The 13,429-nt window shown below is 33.8% G+C and overlaps 1 non-coding gene across 1 annotated transcript; it reads right to left on the reverse strand.

Annotated features, from left to right (window-relative positions):
- Positions 12,435–12,507, reverse strand: TRNAF-GAA. The gene has a single exon. It is a non-coding gene; the product is annotated as a tRNA-Phe (tRNA).

The following is a 13,429-nucleotide window of genomic DNA, read 5'->3' on the forward strand; positions in this document are numbered from 1 at the left end:
TGATCCGTAATCTCATTAAACTCATTCAGGTGTTCTTTGAATTTTTGGCTCTCAGACATCCTCAAATTAAACAGCTTCTTTATGAGATGTACCTTATTTGCCGCATAGGGTTGTTCATACATACTAGATAGCGTAGCCATGAGATCCGCCGTCAAATTCTGATTCTTGATGTTGAAAGCTACAGATTTGGATATGGTCAACCTGATTGCTACAAGAGCCTTCCGATCTAATAGCTTCCACTCTTCATCCTTCATATTCGTCGGCTTCTCTCCCAATGGCAGATATAGATCCTTCTGATAGAGGCAGTCTTCCATATACATCTTCTAGAACCCGAAGTTTGTCCCATCAAACTTCTCGATCTTTGACGTCTCCTTCTCAGATCCTATGTCTCTGACCTCAAATCGCTTGCGCTGAACCTGGTTGCTCTACCAATTGATAGGGATTTATCTAATCCCCTGATATGATTTGGAAATAGAGATAACAGAGAAGAGAGAGAAAACAATCACACAACATACACAAGATTTACATGGTTCACTTCTCGATGTGAGAAGCTACGTCCACGGTCGCCGCAGGAGAAAATTTTACTATTTTCGTCAATATTACAAGTTGTCCTAATCACCTCTTTTTAATAACATAAGGGTTAATACAAACATGATTCTAAAAACAGTTCAAAAAAATGAGCCCATGCCTAAAAAACCCGACTCGCGATGGACCGCAGAAATAGTCGCGGTGGACCGCAAAAATCCAGAGACCAAATTTGATTACAGGGTTTGGCGCGGTCGACCGCACATAATGTCGAGGTCGATCGTAAAAAGTCCAGAGACTTTTCGTGGATCTGTGCACGTTCGCGGTCGACCGTCGCGCCACTCCCGGTCGACCGTGAAACCTCCAAGCTGATTCCTTTGTCGTTTTGCCTAACCTTCATCGTCGACGTTTCTGTTCCTCCAATTTCTCATGTTTTCTCTTCAAAAATAAGGTATAGGGAAAGTCGGATAGTTAGGCTCCATATATCCTAACAGAATATTGTGTCATACTCGTATCGCATGCACTGGAGCACTAATAATTATAATTGTAAGCAAATTATTTAAATTAACAAGTTATTAATCAGCAGTGGTAGGGTGCAAAAAAATATTCATATTTGAGAATATATCTATATCCATTAGGATACTGATATTGTCACTAAATATCTATATTCGATAGAATATAATTATAAATACAAATATGCAATTAAAGTTTTATACATGTATCCGAAACTATCTAAATATATGCAATTGTTTTATCTTAGATTACAGATTTGAGGTTAATTTTGATGATCAAGAGATCAAATCCAAATTTTCATCTTAGTTGTCATGTTATGGATAATAATATCTTTTTTGTTTGGCTAGCCTTATAATATGTTATGAATACTCATGGATTATCACACGATCTAATTTTACCATGAAGTGCGCACTAGTAAGTGTATGCAAGAGAGTCCCATGGAGGAATAAGCTATGTGCTTTCTATCTACATGCATATTCACAAATATATTTGTATTAATATCGGATTTTATCATATATGAAAATGTATTTTCTTTGCCGACACATGTCCATATTCATGGTTGATAAGAGGATACAAGTGAATATAATATCCAAGTCAAATGCACCCCTGAATAGTGACAAAGCCCATCCACATAATGAATAAATACATATTTTAGTGTTAGGCACTATATACATTTGCCCTTAATATGAAAACGACGAAGGAATTGAGGAAAAGAATTGAGAAAAATATAAAAAATAAGCAAGACAGACTTCACCACACCCTGATGTGGTGTCTGCCATACCCAGATGGCAGGGTGTGGCAGAATCTGCCCTGTTTGTCATAAGTGTGATGTCTGACACACATTGGTGTGACAGAATCTACCTTGTTTATCATGGGTATGGTGTGTGCCACACCAGGGTGTGGCAGACTCATTTTTAGAATCCTAATTTATTTGGGATTATGTTTTGTTATAAATAGAGCCATGTTTTTTAGGGTTTTCTATCAATTGATTAGGTAGCTTGAAGGTGATTTTGAGCACAAAAAAGAGAGATCTTTCTGAGCAATTTGTTTGAGGGTTTAGTTTGAGAGATTTGAGAGATTTGTTTGAGAGGTTAGTTGAGTGATCTTGTAATCTCTACTTTGTACTCTCTTTCTCTATAGTGGAAACTCATCCTTTTTTGCCCCGTGAACATAGGCAATTTGCAGAACCACGTTAAATTTTTGTGTTTGAGTTGGTGTCATTATTTTGGATTGTTTTGGCTTTCTCTCTTGGCTTTTATGTTTGTTCTGCCGTGCACAACAAGTGGTATCAGAGCTCAGGTTATGCTTGGGCTATTTGGAGGAGGAGATCACTTTGGAAGTTCAGCTAGGGCTTTGTTTGGAGTTAAAGGTGGGATCTTTTTGATAAAAATTCTATTTGGTTGTTGGTACTTTGAGGAATTATGGCCGGGAAAGAAGGAGTTATGGAGGGTACTTCAGGTGTGAAGATCGTCCAAAGTTTGAATATTCACTCTATGAAGATAGAGGTGGAGAAGTTTAATGATACTAACAATTTTGAACTTTGTGATGTGAAGTCTTGGATGCGCTCAACGCACAAAATTTGAAAGATACTTTAGAATTGGATAGCAAGCCATATGATATTGATGAGAGGGTTTGGAAGAAGATGAATTGAATGGCGTGTGGTGTGATTAGGTCTTGTTTGACTCAAGATTTAAAGTATGATGTGATCAATGAGACTTTAGCTAAGAAGATTTGGGAGATCTTTGAGAGCAAGTATTTGACCAAGAGTATGGGGAATCACTTGCATTTTAAGAGGAGGCTTTATCGCTTCCAATTGAAGAAAGAAACCTCCATTGGTGATCACATAAACCACTACACGAAGCTTCTTATGGATTTGGCGAATGTAGATGTTATGATTGAAGATAAGGATAAGGCATTGTTGTTGTTGAGTTTCTTGCCTGACGAGAAATATGAGACTTTTGTCATTACTCTTATCAATGGTAAGGCATCTCTTTCGTATAGTGAGGTCACCGCTGTACTTGTGAACTATCAGTTTAGAAAGAAAGATAAAGAGTCTACAAGTAACATAGTAGCAGAGGCGTTGATCGCAAGAGGGAAGAATCCAAACCGAAAAAATTAGAAGTCATGGTCTAGAGTAGGGCGTCCTACAGTTAGAAAAGATCAGTGTGCTTGGTGCAAGGAGACTGGTCATTAGAAGAAAGATTGTCCAAACCTCGATGAATGGATGAAGAATAAGCAGAAGGGAAAAGGAAAGCAAACATCATTATATAGGATGGTAATATTTCTGATACTTCTATTTATTCGCTTTCTATTAGTCGTACATGTAGTTATTCGGAGGAATCTGAGTGGATGTTGGATAGTGGTACGACCTATCATGTGTGCCCTAGAAAGGAATGGTTCTCTAGTTTTGAGAAGCTAGATAGTGGTGTGGTGTACATGGGTAACAACCGTGCATGCCGGATCCTTGGGGTAGGAAGAATTCGCATCAAGATGTTTGACGTGATAGTTAGGGAGTTATATGGTGTGAGATATGTTCCTTCTTTGAGGAAGAACTTGATCTCAATTGGAGCTTTGGTTAGAGAGGGTCTGAAGGTTTGTGTTGAGGATATGGTTCTCGAGATCGTGGAAGACTCTTTGATTGTGATGAAGGGCGTTAGGAGGAATAAACTGTACTATTTGATTGGAAGTTCGGTGATAGGTAGAGTGCTGGCGACTTCTGTTGATTTGATTAGACTACGGTATTTGGAGCTTAGTCATTCCAGTATTGATTTGGAGATGGATGCACAGACCTGCAATTTGAAGTCTAGTGAACACTTTGATGTGAGCAAGAAGACTACGGTAAAGTTTGACACCTTTATTCATCGCACTAAGGGTCTTTTAGATATAGTTCACACGGATGTTTGGGGGCCTTCCAAGGAGGCATTATTGGGAGATAATAGATGTTTGGTTTCCTTTGTTGGTGGATATTCTAAGCGTGTTTGGGTTGCAACCAAATCCCCTTTGGATAAAGTCTTAGTAGTCTCTAACAGATTGAAGAAGTGTGAGATTGGCAGAAAGGTGAAGGTACTTCATTCTGATTTTGATGGGAGGTACAAGAGGGACCTGTTTTACATTCGAGCCGAGCTCACGGTATTTTGAGATACTTCGGTGGAAAGGAAATCTTAGAACAACAAGATGAGATGGCAGATTTGGTGAGCTATTCCTTGCTGGAGGAGGACTGACGTTTGATATTGAGCATTGATTCTGGTGTTGAGGCTTTGACATATTTGGGTCATCTTGGTTATAGGTTGTCGACTGTTATGATTAGAGGTAAAACTCCATTGGATGTTTGGTCTGGTAGTGTCACTTCGCTTGAGGCTTCGATGAGAGAGCTAATTGACTCTCAGCAGGTGGAAAGTTTCGGTGGAGAGTGATGCTACTCTACATTGGATGGAGATTACTCCACATACTCCAGATCATTTTGCATCATTTGGGATTCTGGCTGAGGTGACATAGTTAGGGGATTATTTGGATTTGGGTGCAAATGATGAGTTAGTTGATTCGAATGCAGCTGGTGGATATGATTTGGATACGACCATTGGTTCACCTCAGGTGGAGGTGTTTGATTTATTTTACTTTGGGGCCATTGGGAGCGTCATCAGTTGCAGATTCGTTGGTGATGTTGGTGAATAGTTGTAAACTTTTTTATTTGATTGAGGGCCTTTGGAGGCCGTTTGATAAACTACGAGTGGCTTGATCCCTTGGAAGAGGGGGTACGTAGGCAGTTAATTTGATGCAGCCGGTTTGGTGAGTTGATACCGACATTTGGAGAGTGTTCACATTCTTATTTGGATCTCGACTTATTGTGGATTAAGTCCGTGGTTTTGTTCCACTTTGTACTAGATGTAACAAGTGAGACGTTTAATTTAGTTAGTGTCGACTCAGTTTTGGAAAAACTTCACCGAGGTAGAGAATTGTGAAAACGAAGAAGGAATTAAGGAAAAGAATTGAGAAAAATATAAAAAATAAGTAAGACAGACTCCACCACATATTGGTGTGATGTCTGCCACACCCAGGTGGTAGGGTGTGGCAGAATCTGCCCTGTTTATCATGGGTGTGGTGTCTGCCACATCCTGGTATGGCAGAATCTGCCCTGTTTACCATGGGTGTGGTGTGTGCCACACCAGGGTATAACAGACTCGTTTTTAGAATCCTAATCTGTTTGGGATTGTGTTTTGTTATAAATAGAGCCATGTTTTTTTCTATCGATTGATTGGGTAGCTTGAAGATGATTTTGAGCACAGAAAAGAGAGATCTTTCTGAGCAATTTGTTTGAGGGTGTAGTTTGAGAGATTTGAGAGATTTGTTTAAGAGGTTAGTTAAATGATCTTGTAATCTCTACTTTGTACTCTCTTTCTCTATAGTGGAAACCCATCCCTTTTTGCCCCGTGGACGTATGCAATTTGCCGAACCACGTTAAACTTTTGTGTTTGAGTTGGTGTCGTATTTTGGATTGTTTTGGCTTTCTCTCTTGGTGTTTGTATTTGTTCCGCCATGCACAATACTTAATACGTGCAAGAGCGAACATATACTGATAGAAAAATGAAACGTGCAATTGTTGTGAAATAGAAAAGATATATTTTAAAGCGTGTAATTATATATAGGAAGTTAATAGATAAAAAGCAGCAAACATGGTAAAGCATCACTTATACAAAAAATAAATAAGTAAAGCTCACATACGTATGTTAGTATGTTAGTTAAAGCATGCAAATATAAGAAAAGACTAAGAAAACTATTTAAACTCTCATAAAGATAAGGACTTGCATGTTAAAGCCTATAGCAAAAAATTTAGGAAAAATTATGTCAAGACCCTAATATTGATCAGCCCATATGACCAACCCCTATATATTTTGAGCCTTGTGTTTCAGCCTCAAATACTAACAATATTTGTGTCAAGACCCAACTAGACTGCAGAGTAAGCAGTTAGAGAAAAAGGCCACTTAAAATTACTTGTAAACCCTTATGACATGGCACCCTAAAACTTGGTAACCGCGCTCATCGCCCCTTTTCAAGTACTCTGTCCTTCTCTCATGCTCTCTTCTACTATTAACAGGAACTCAAAAATCCCAAATTTCATTTCTTACTCTCGGGTTTCAACATATGTTAGAGTTTGCTCGGTGAAAATGGCGTCTAAAAAAGTATTTGCTCACGATTTTGAAGTCGTTCATCGAAGTGGGCGACAGTGGAAAGACGACAGCGCTGTGAAAGATGGTCTGAGCATAAAAATAAAGCAAAATCTATGTCATCAGTCACACTTCGTGAGCAAAGTGGTGAAGTTGATGATGATCAGACGGCCTCCTCGAGTGATGACGGTCATGCCTCTTCTAGCGACGGTGAATCCCGTCAATCCTCTGGGAAAGGAAGCACGAAGGAAGCATCGAAGGCCTTTTTGGACATGCAAAGGGGTGAACCACTAGGAAGATGCAGTAAAAGAAGTTCAGTAGGGGATGATTCTAAGCCTAGATAGAAGTAGGTGTTAGTTTGTTTAAAGAAATTAAGATTTACAGTGACTCTTTAGTATTACTTGTTAAATTTATTGAAGTATATGTTAACTTCATTGTAATTTGGAAAACTTGAAATATTATACTGATATAATTTATAGTTAATGTTGGAAGAGTGTCTGATACGTGTTTAACATGAAATGACTATAGTTAGCAAGATGTTATTTCGAGTTAGCAGCTAATTACTTAAATTTAGCAAGAAATGATCTAGACTTAACATGAAATGGCTTAATATAAACTGCATTGCTTATATAGCCAATAGATCTCATTTAACATGAAATTAACTTAATATGAAATTACTTGTAAGCTAACATCCTACAAAAACGCTTGACATAGAATTAACAGCTAATGACATACAAAAAACACATAGTTTGTAACAGTACAAGCAAAACACTTAATAGCCTATAAAAAACTATCAAAATGCTGAATCTATTTAAACTTGCTTCATTAATCAGTGATAGGTTCATTGCATGTTGCACAATTATGACCTTCCATATGGCATCGAGAGCATTAAACTGGTCGTTTATAAACGATTCTATTGTTAATCCATCTAGTTTTATTTCTCTATTTTCTTTATGTTGTTATTGATGGTAAGATCTGAATTTGATCTCATGGTACGTTATGCTTCTCATAATCAGGGATAGGGAAAAAGATTGGCTCATTATTTTTTTTAAAAACTTCGACCATCATAAACCAATTACAAAATTGGTAAACATCGCTCTTCATAAATATAATAGTTGTGTATGCATATTTATAAAGAACACGAGTTACGTCTCACACACGTCACGAGCATGTGTTGTGCTCCAAATCCACTTGATAAGTTTTATGGAATTGTACTTCAAATAGTCCTTTATGAGATTGACGCGCATTCAATAGACACCCATTTTCCATGTTCTCTGGAAGGACAAACCCAGCTTTGGAACAAAGAAATTTATTCGATTTTTCAGCAATGCCTCGTCAATCATTCATGTGAATCATAATTTGCTTCCTTATGTGCTCCACCATTTGTAGTATTTGTACCAATCTAGCCTCACATATCTAATTGTTGAAGGACTTAGCAGCATTAGAAGTAACATGACCATATCTGAAACATAATAAGAAATTTATTACAATTAACAGGAAATGAAATAGATTTAATAGTTATTTACTAACAATTAACAAGATGTGACATAGAGTTAACATGACCTAGGTTACATATAACAAGTAGTGATCTGAAATTGATAGGAAATGGCTTAAATATAATAGGAAGTGAATTAAACTTATAATGATATAAATTGAACTTCACATCAAACAGTTTACACTTAACATGAAATGAATTATACTTAACATGAAATTACTTATACCTCAACATGAATTTACTTGAAATAACTTATAATTTAACATTAAGTTACTTATACTTCAATATTAATTCTATTATACTTCACAATAAATGACCTATACTTAACAAAAAAAACTTTTACTTAACACGAGATGAATTATACTTTACCTAATTCCGGAAAAGAATGTGTTTGCCCAGTTCTTTGGAGCATTTATACTTGATAAAAATATTATATGCCCTTTCATTTATTAGTTTAATAGCATCCATATAATCATTCCATTCAACTTTAGTATACTTGTAACAAGTTGATTGCAATAGGTTTCCTAAAACTTGAGTATCATTCGAATTTAGTCTCAAATCCTTCAATTTTTACTTGAAATTTCCATAAGATATAGAACACATCTAGAGAGTAGAGCTTTTGGAAAAAAAATTCTTCAATATCTTCTCTCATTTCTCTATCCACGTCTAATATTATAACTAGATGATGTGAATGATTGTATGGATTTGGCCTTTCATAGAGTATAGACCATAAACATTGTAAGAACCACTTCCAATTAATGTTCTTTTCCTGATCGCATATGCAATAGGGTAGTGGAAATATCTCATGATTTTTATCATATCCTATAGCGTTGAGAAGTATACCTTTGAATCGATCTTTCAAAAAGATCTCATCCAAAAATATAAGTGGTTGACATCCACTCAAAAAAGTTTTTTTTGCAAGTGGCATAACAAATGAAGAGTCTTGTAAACCTTCCCTCACTTTGCTCAACATTAATATAGCTATAATTTGTCTCCTTAACCTTGTCTACATACCTACAGTTTGGAAAAATAAAAAAATAAATGTTAAAATTAATAGGATCTAAATTAGACTTAACAATTATTGACTTATAATTAACAAAAAGTGACCTAGTATTAATGGGAAAGAACTTAAACTTAATAGGAAATAGTTTAGACTTAACATAATATAACTTAATTATCTTTTACCATCGTAATTGATCATAGGCCTCATAAACATCACCATATAAGTGGTATTGTGCTCTCTCTTTACCCCACCATATCTTACTATACTCGATCCTTAGCTCATACTAACTTAGGAACTCTTTTTGCGCATTAATAAGGCGTATGTTTGGCCGGACCTTCAACGTGGGCTGTAATGGGGTCGCAATAAAATTTCGGAAGGCCCTTGAATGACCGACATTATTCCCATGCTGCCCACAAGTGTGATTGTTCATGAACTTATTTATAGCAAGTCTAGTTTTATTTCTAGGTGAATAGGCAAATAACTTCAACGGGCAACTTTTTCTTAAATCGACAAAAAAACTCGAATATGTTTTGATTCATTCTTTTCAAATTCATACTCAAACCTTTTTGGCCATTGAATAGTATAACAAAGCTAATCTTAATTCTTTCACAATGTCAAACAATTGTCCCTCTTCAATTAAAGCATTATGCCACCAAGCAGGAATCCTCTCTAAATTGCTAATAATATCATCAATCATCATAATATTATTCCCATATGGGTTATTATTGAGAATCCCATCTGAGACATAAGTTGACATCGACGCACCAATATCTTTACATTTTGAGTTCAAAGTGGGGGCAATGCTGCAAATTTTTTAGAAAATACTTAGAAAACAAAATCAACAACAAATAATAAAAACTAAACAAGTTAATGCTCACACTCAATATCCTAACCACTAAACTCAACATCGAACCAATTAGAGTTAACAAACGAGACTTAACATTGAACTAATTAGACTTGACAATCTTCCGATTAGACTTAACATTATTCTCATTAGATTTAACATTCAACAGATTAGACTTAACATTCTTCTCATTAGACTTAACATTCTTCATATTAGGCTTAACATTCAACCAATTAGACTTAATATTCAACCAATTAAAATTAACATCTAACCAATTAAACTTAACATACAACTCTTTAGACTTAACATGTAACAACTTATATTTAACATTCAACACATTAGACTTAACATATAATATATTATACCTAACATTCCATCCATTAGACTTAACATGCAACCCAACCTCTTAGACTTAACTTCCAACTCAATAGACTTAACATTATACCTGTTGAACTTAATATCGAAACTATTAAACTTAACATCCAACCACATAAACTTAATATATAAATGCTTATACTTAACATGTTATTTGTCACACTTAACCAGTATTTCTTTAAATTTTCATCTTTCCATGATGTTTCAAATAGAAATCACAAATTTCTTTTAAAAAAATATCAATAACTTACAATTCTTGTGGAACTTGTTTGGTGTTATGGGAAGTCAAATCCCATATTATAGCTATGCTCCACTATAGACGACAAATCATCTTCGTTCTCAATCAAAAAACTAAAGTTGCGGTTTATTTCATCTTTGTATGCTAATGACAAAGAATCGTATGGAGGTTTTAACCCCTTTGACACATCAAACTTCAGTTCTATGATGATGTTTGAAGAGTTAATCATTGAGAAAACTGCTTTTATCACTTAAGGAGACAATACATATGATAGTCTTCTCAGCCATTAATGAAGAGAAGGTAGAAGGGGTAATGCAGAGAATTTAGGACAAGAGGAATATTGATAGTTGAAGAGCAAAAACCCTAAAAAAATTGCATAAAGAGTTATTGCTCATGATAGACAAAAATGAAGGGAAATTTCCCTCCAAGTCACCATCAGATTACTATTAATGGGATAGGACATCCGATATGTATGTATGTTGATGGGGCACAACTTCATTGGGAAAGAGAATGACAATTTAGGGTTTATGAGGAAATATTCAAGCTTTTCTCTATAGGGCTAACATGGAGGGGGCTGAATACATTAATTAGGTTTTTTAGGCCTGATCATGGGGTTCTTCATACGGGTGCCTTGACACAATTTTTCCAAAAGATTAACATAAATAAGGCAGGGTGTATTTAAGTATGCAAAAGGAAGAATGATTTATCTGTGAAAGAGCATGGATAGTTATGGAAAACCTTAAAAATATATATACGAAATTCTTATAAAAAAATAAGCTATTGGGTATGTGTGTATATATATAATATATATATATATATATATATATATATATATATATATATATATATATAATATATATATATATATATATATATATATATATATATATATATATATATATATATATATATAAGAAAACGGAGGTGAGCTGGCAGCGTAGGAAATTTCCTACGCTGCAAGTGTATGACATGTGAGCCCCGCACCGATGTGACTAGTAGGGGGCCTCACATGTCATACACTTGCAGCATAGGAAATTTCTATGCTGCCAGCTCACGTCCCGTTTTCTCATATATATATATATATATATATATATATATATATATATATATATATATATATAATAAAGTTGTTATCAACTAAAGTTTTTAAGCAAATTAAACTTTCAAATTAAAGCTATATTTATTCAAAACTAATTAATAAAAAATTAATCTCATTAGAATTGGTTATAAGCAAATAGTCAAAAAAAAAAAAAACTTAGAGGACATTCACATTGTAAATAGAATATGCATTGTGCATGTAAATATTAACCTGTTGATTGATATCAAATTATGAAATTAATTAATTTATTAACAACAGTTGATTGATTAAAATGTCTTTTGTATTAGTTCCTTAAATCTTTTATATTTTGAAATTAGTCCATCAAAGCATGAAAATTATTAATAGAGAACTCAATTCTTAAGTTATTTTAAGATTATTCCTTCAAATCAATGATATAATTAGCAATTTGAAGGACTAGTTCCCCTCTAATTGCTTTGTTACTCTTGATTGGAGGAACTAATATCAAAATTAACTGAAGAATTGAGAATGTAATAGTAAGTTAATGGAGAATGTAATAGTTAATTAAATGATTAATGAATTAATTTCAAAATAATAAGAATTGAGCAACCTAATAGTTGCATGTGGTTAGATCTTAGCCAGTTTATGGAGAGGTTTTTCTTAAATGTTGATAGGTTTTCTTACTTTATAGTCATTAGGGATTAATATATAATTTTTTTTCCTTTGTTTTTACTTCATAAGAATTTTATGTCATCTGTTATTATTAGATTTGAGGTATTGAAGAAACCGGTTGTTAAATGAGTGGCTAATCTTTTTGAATGATTAGTTGCTTATACTACTTACAGTCACAACGATGTATATTATGAAAGTTGAAGGTACATAAACATAAATATTAATAAAGTTCACAAACAATATTACATCATCAAGTAAAGATTAAAAAAATAATTTTACAATCAAATTGTATTAAAGAAATAAACCAAACAATCATGATATTTAACCACGTGCAATACATGTGCAAAGGGAAGAAGGGTTTATCTGTGAAAGAACCCGGGTAATTAGTCATGGAAAACTTGAAAACTTTTCCATTCAATGAAAAGGTATGGGAAAACGAGCACTTGTATGCTAAAACGTGCATTCAATGAATGGAAGTTTTTTTTTAAAAAAATGCGTTGAGCGTGGATCAAACACGCGAGCTTATTGAATGGAAGTTTTAAAAAAAGTTTGCGGTGAGCGTGGATCGAACACGCGACCTTCAGATCTTCAGTCTGACGCTCTCCCAACTGAGCTATCCCCGCTATTTGATGTAGAGAAACATATGCCGTTAGATAAACTATATAGTTCACCATTACCGAAACTATCCTCAACACGAAGAAGTATTTTAAGTTAAAACATAGAGAAAATATATATCATGTTATACTCCCTTTAAAAGTATGAGTTTCAAAAAAAAAAAAAAAAATTTATGGATAAAAATGTCCTTCATCCATTTAGATATACACTATTATCCTATCATATTTAATATAAATAACTAGTTAAATAAAAAATTATGGTAAATATATATATATATAGTGTGTGTGTGTGTGTGTTTGTTTAGTTTCATGTAAAAATATTAAATTTATAAAATGAAAAAAATTTATTATTAAGAGTTGGTTTTTATCTTTTAATTTAATTATTAATGTTAATTTGTAAAGAGATAAAAAGATGTTATATTATCCTAATATCTTTAAATTAGGTAATAACAAATTGATAATTAAGAGTTAGTTTTTATCCTTAAATTGAATTATATATTGTAATTAGAAAAGAGATGAAAAGTTGTTATCCTAACCTAATATTTTTAAATTATAATAGTAGTATATGTATGTGTTTCATTGCACATGAAATTGGATTGATAAAATATAAGAAATTGATAATTAGGAGTTGTTTTGATTGTTAATGTCTATAATAATTAGTAAAGAGACAAAAAAATTGTAAATATGAAATATTTGCAGAGTGCGTATGCATAAACCCCAACTTATTTATTTTTTCAGACCAAATTCTTTTTAATTAGAAAAAAAACTTCGTAAATGCATAGGCTCGACTTTAAACTGAACAAAATACCAATTGTGGCCAACAATAAAATACATTTAGGGCGCATCCGGGATTATAAGCCTTTGTGAATATCCGATTTAGTACATACTATTTTCAAGCTCAAATTGAATCAACTTATGTGTGTGCTCGCAC

The sequence above is a fragment of the Asparagus officinalis genome, chromosome 7 (genome assembly GCF_001876935.1).
Source record: "Asparagus officinalis chromosome 7, Aspof.V1, whole genome shotgun sequence".
In the NCBI taxonomy this organism is placed as follows: Eukaryota; Viridiplantae; Streptophyta; class Magnoliopsida; order Asparagales; family Asparagaceae; genus Asparagus; species Asparagus officinalis.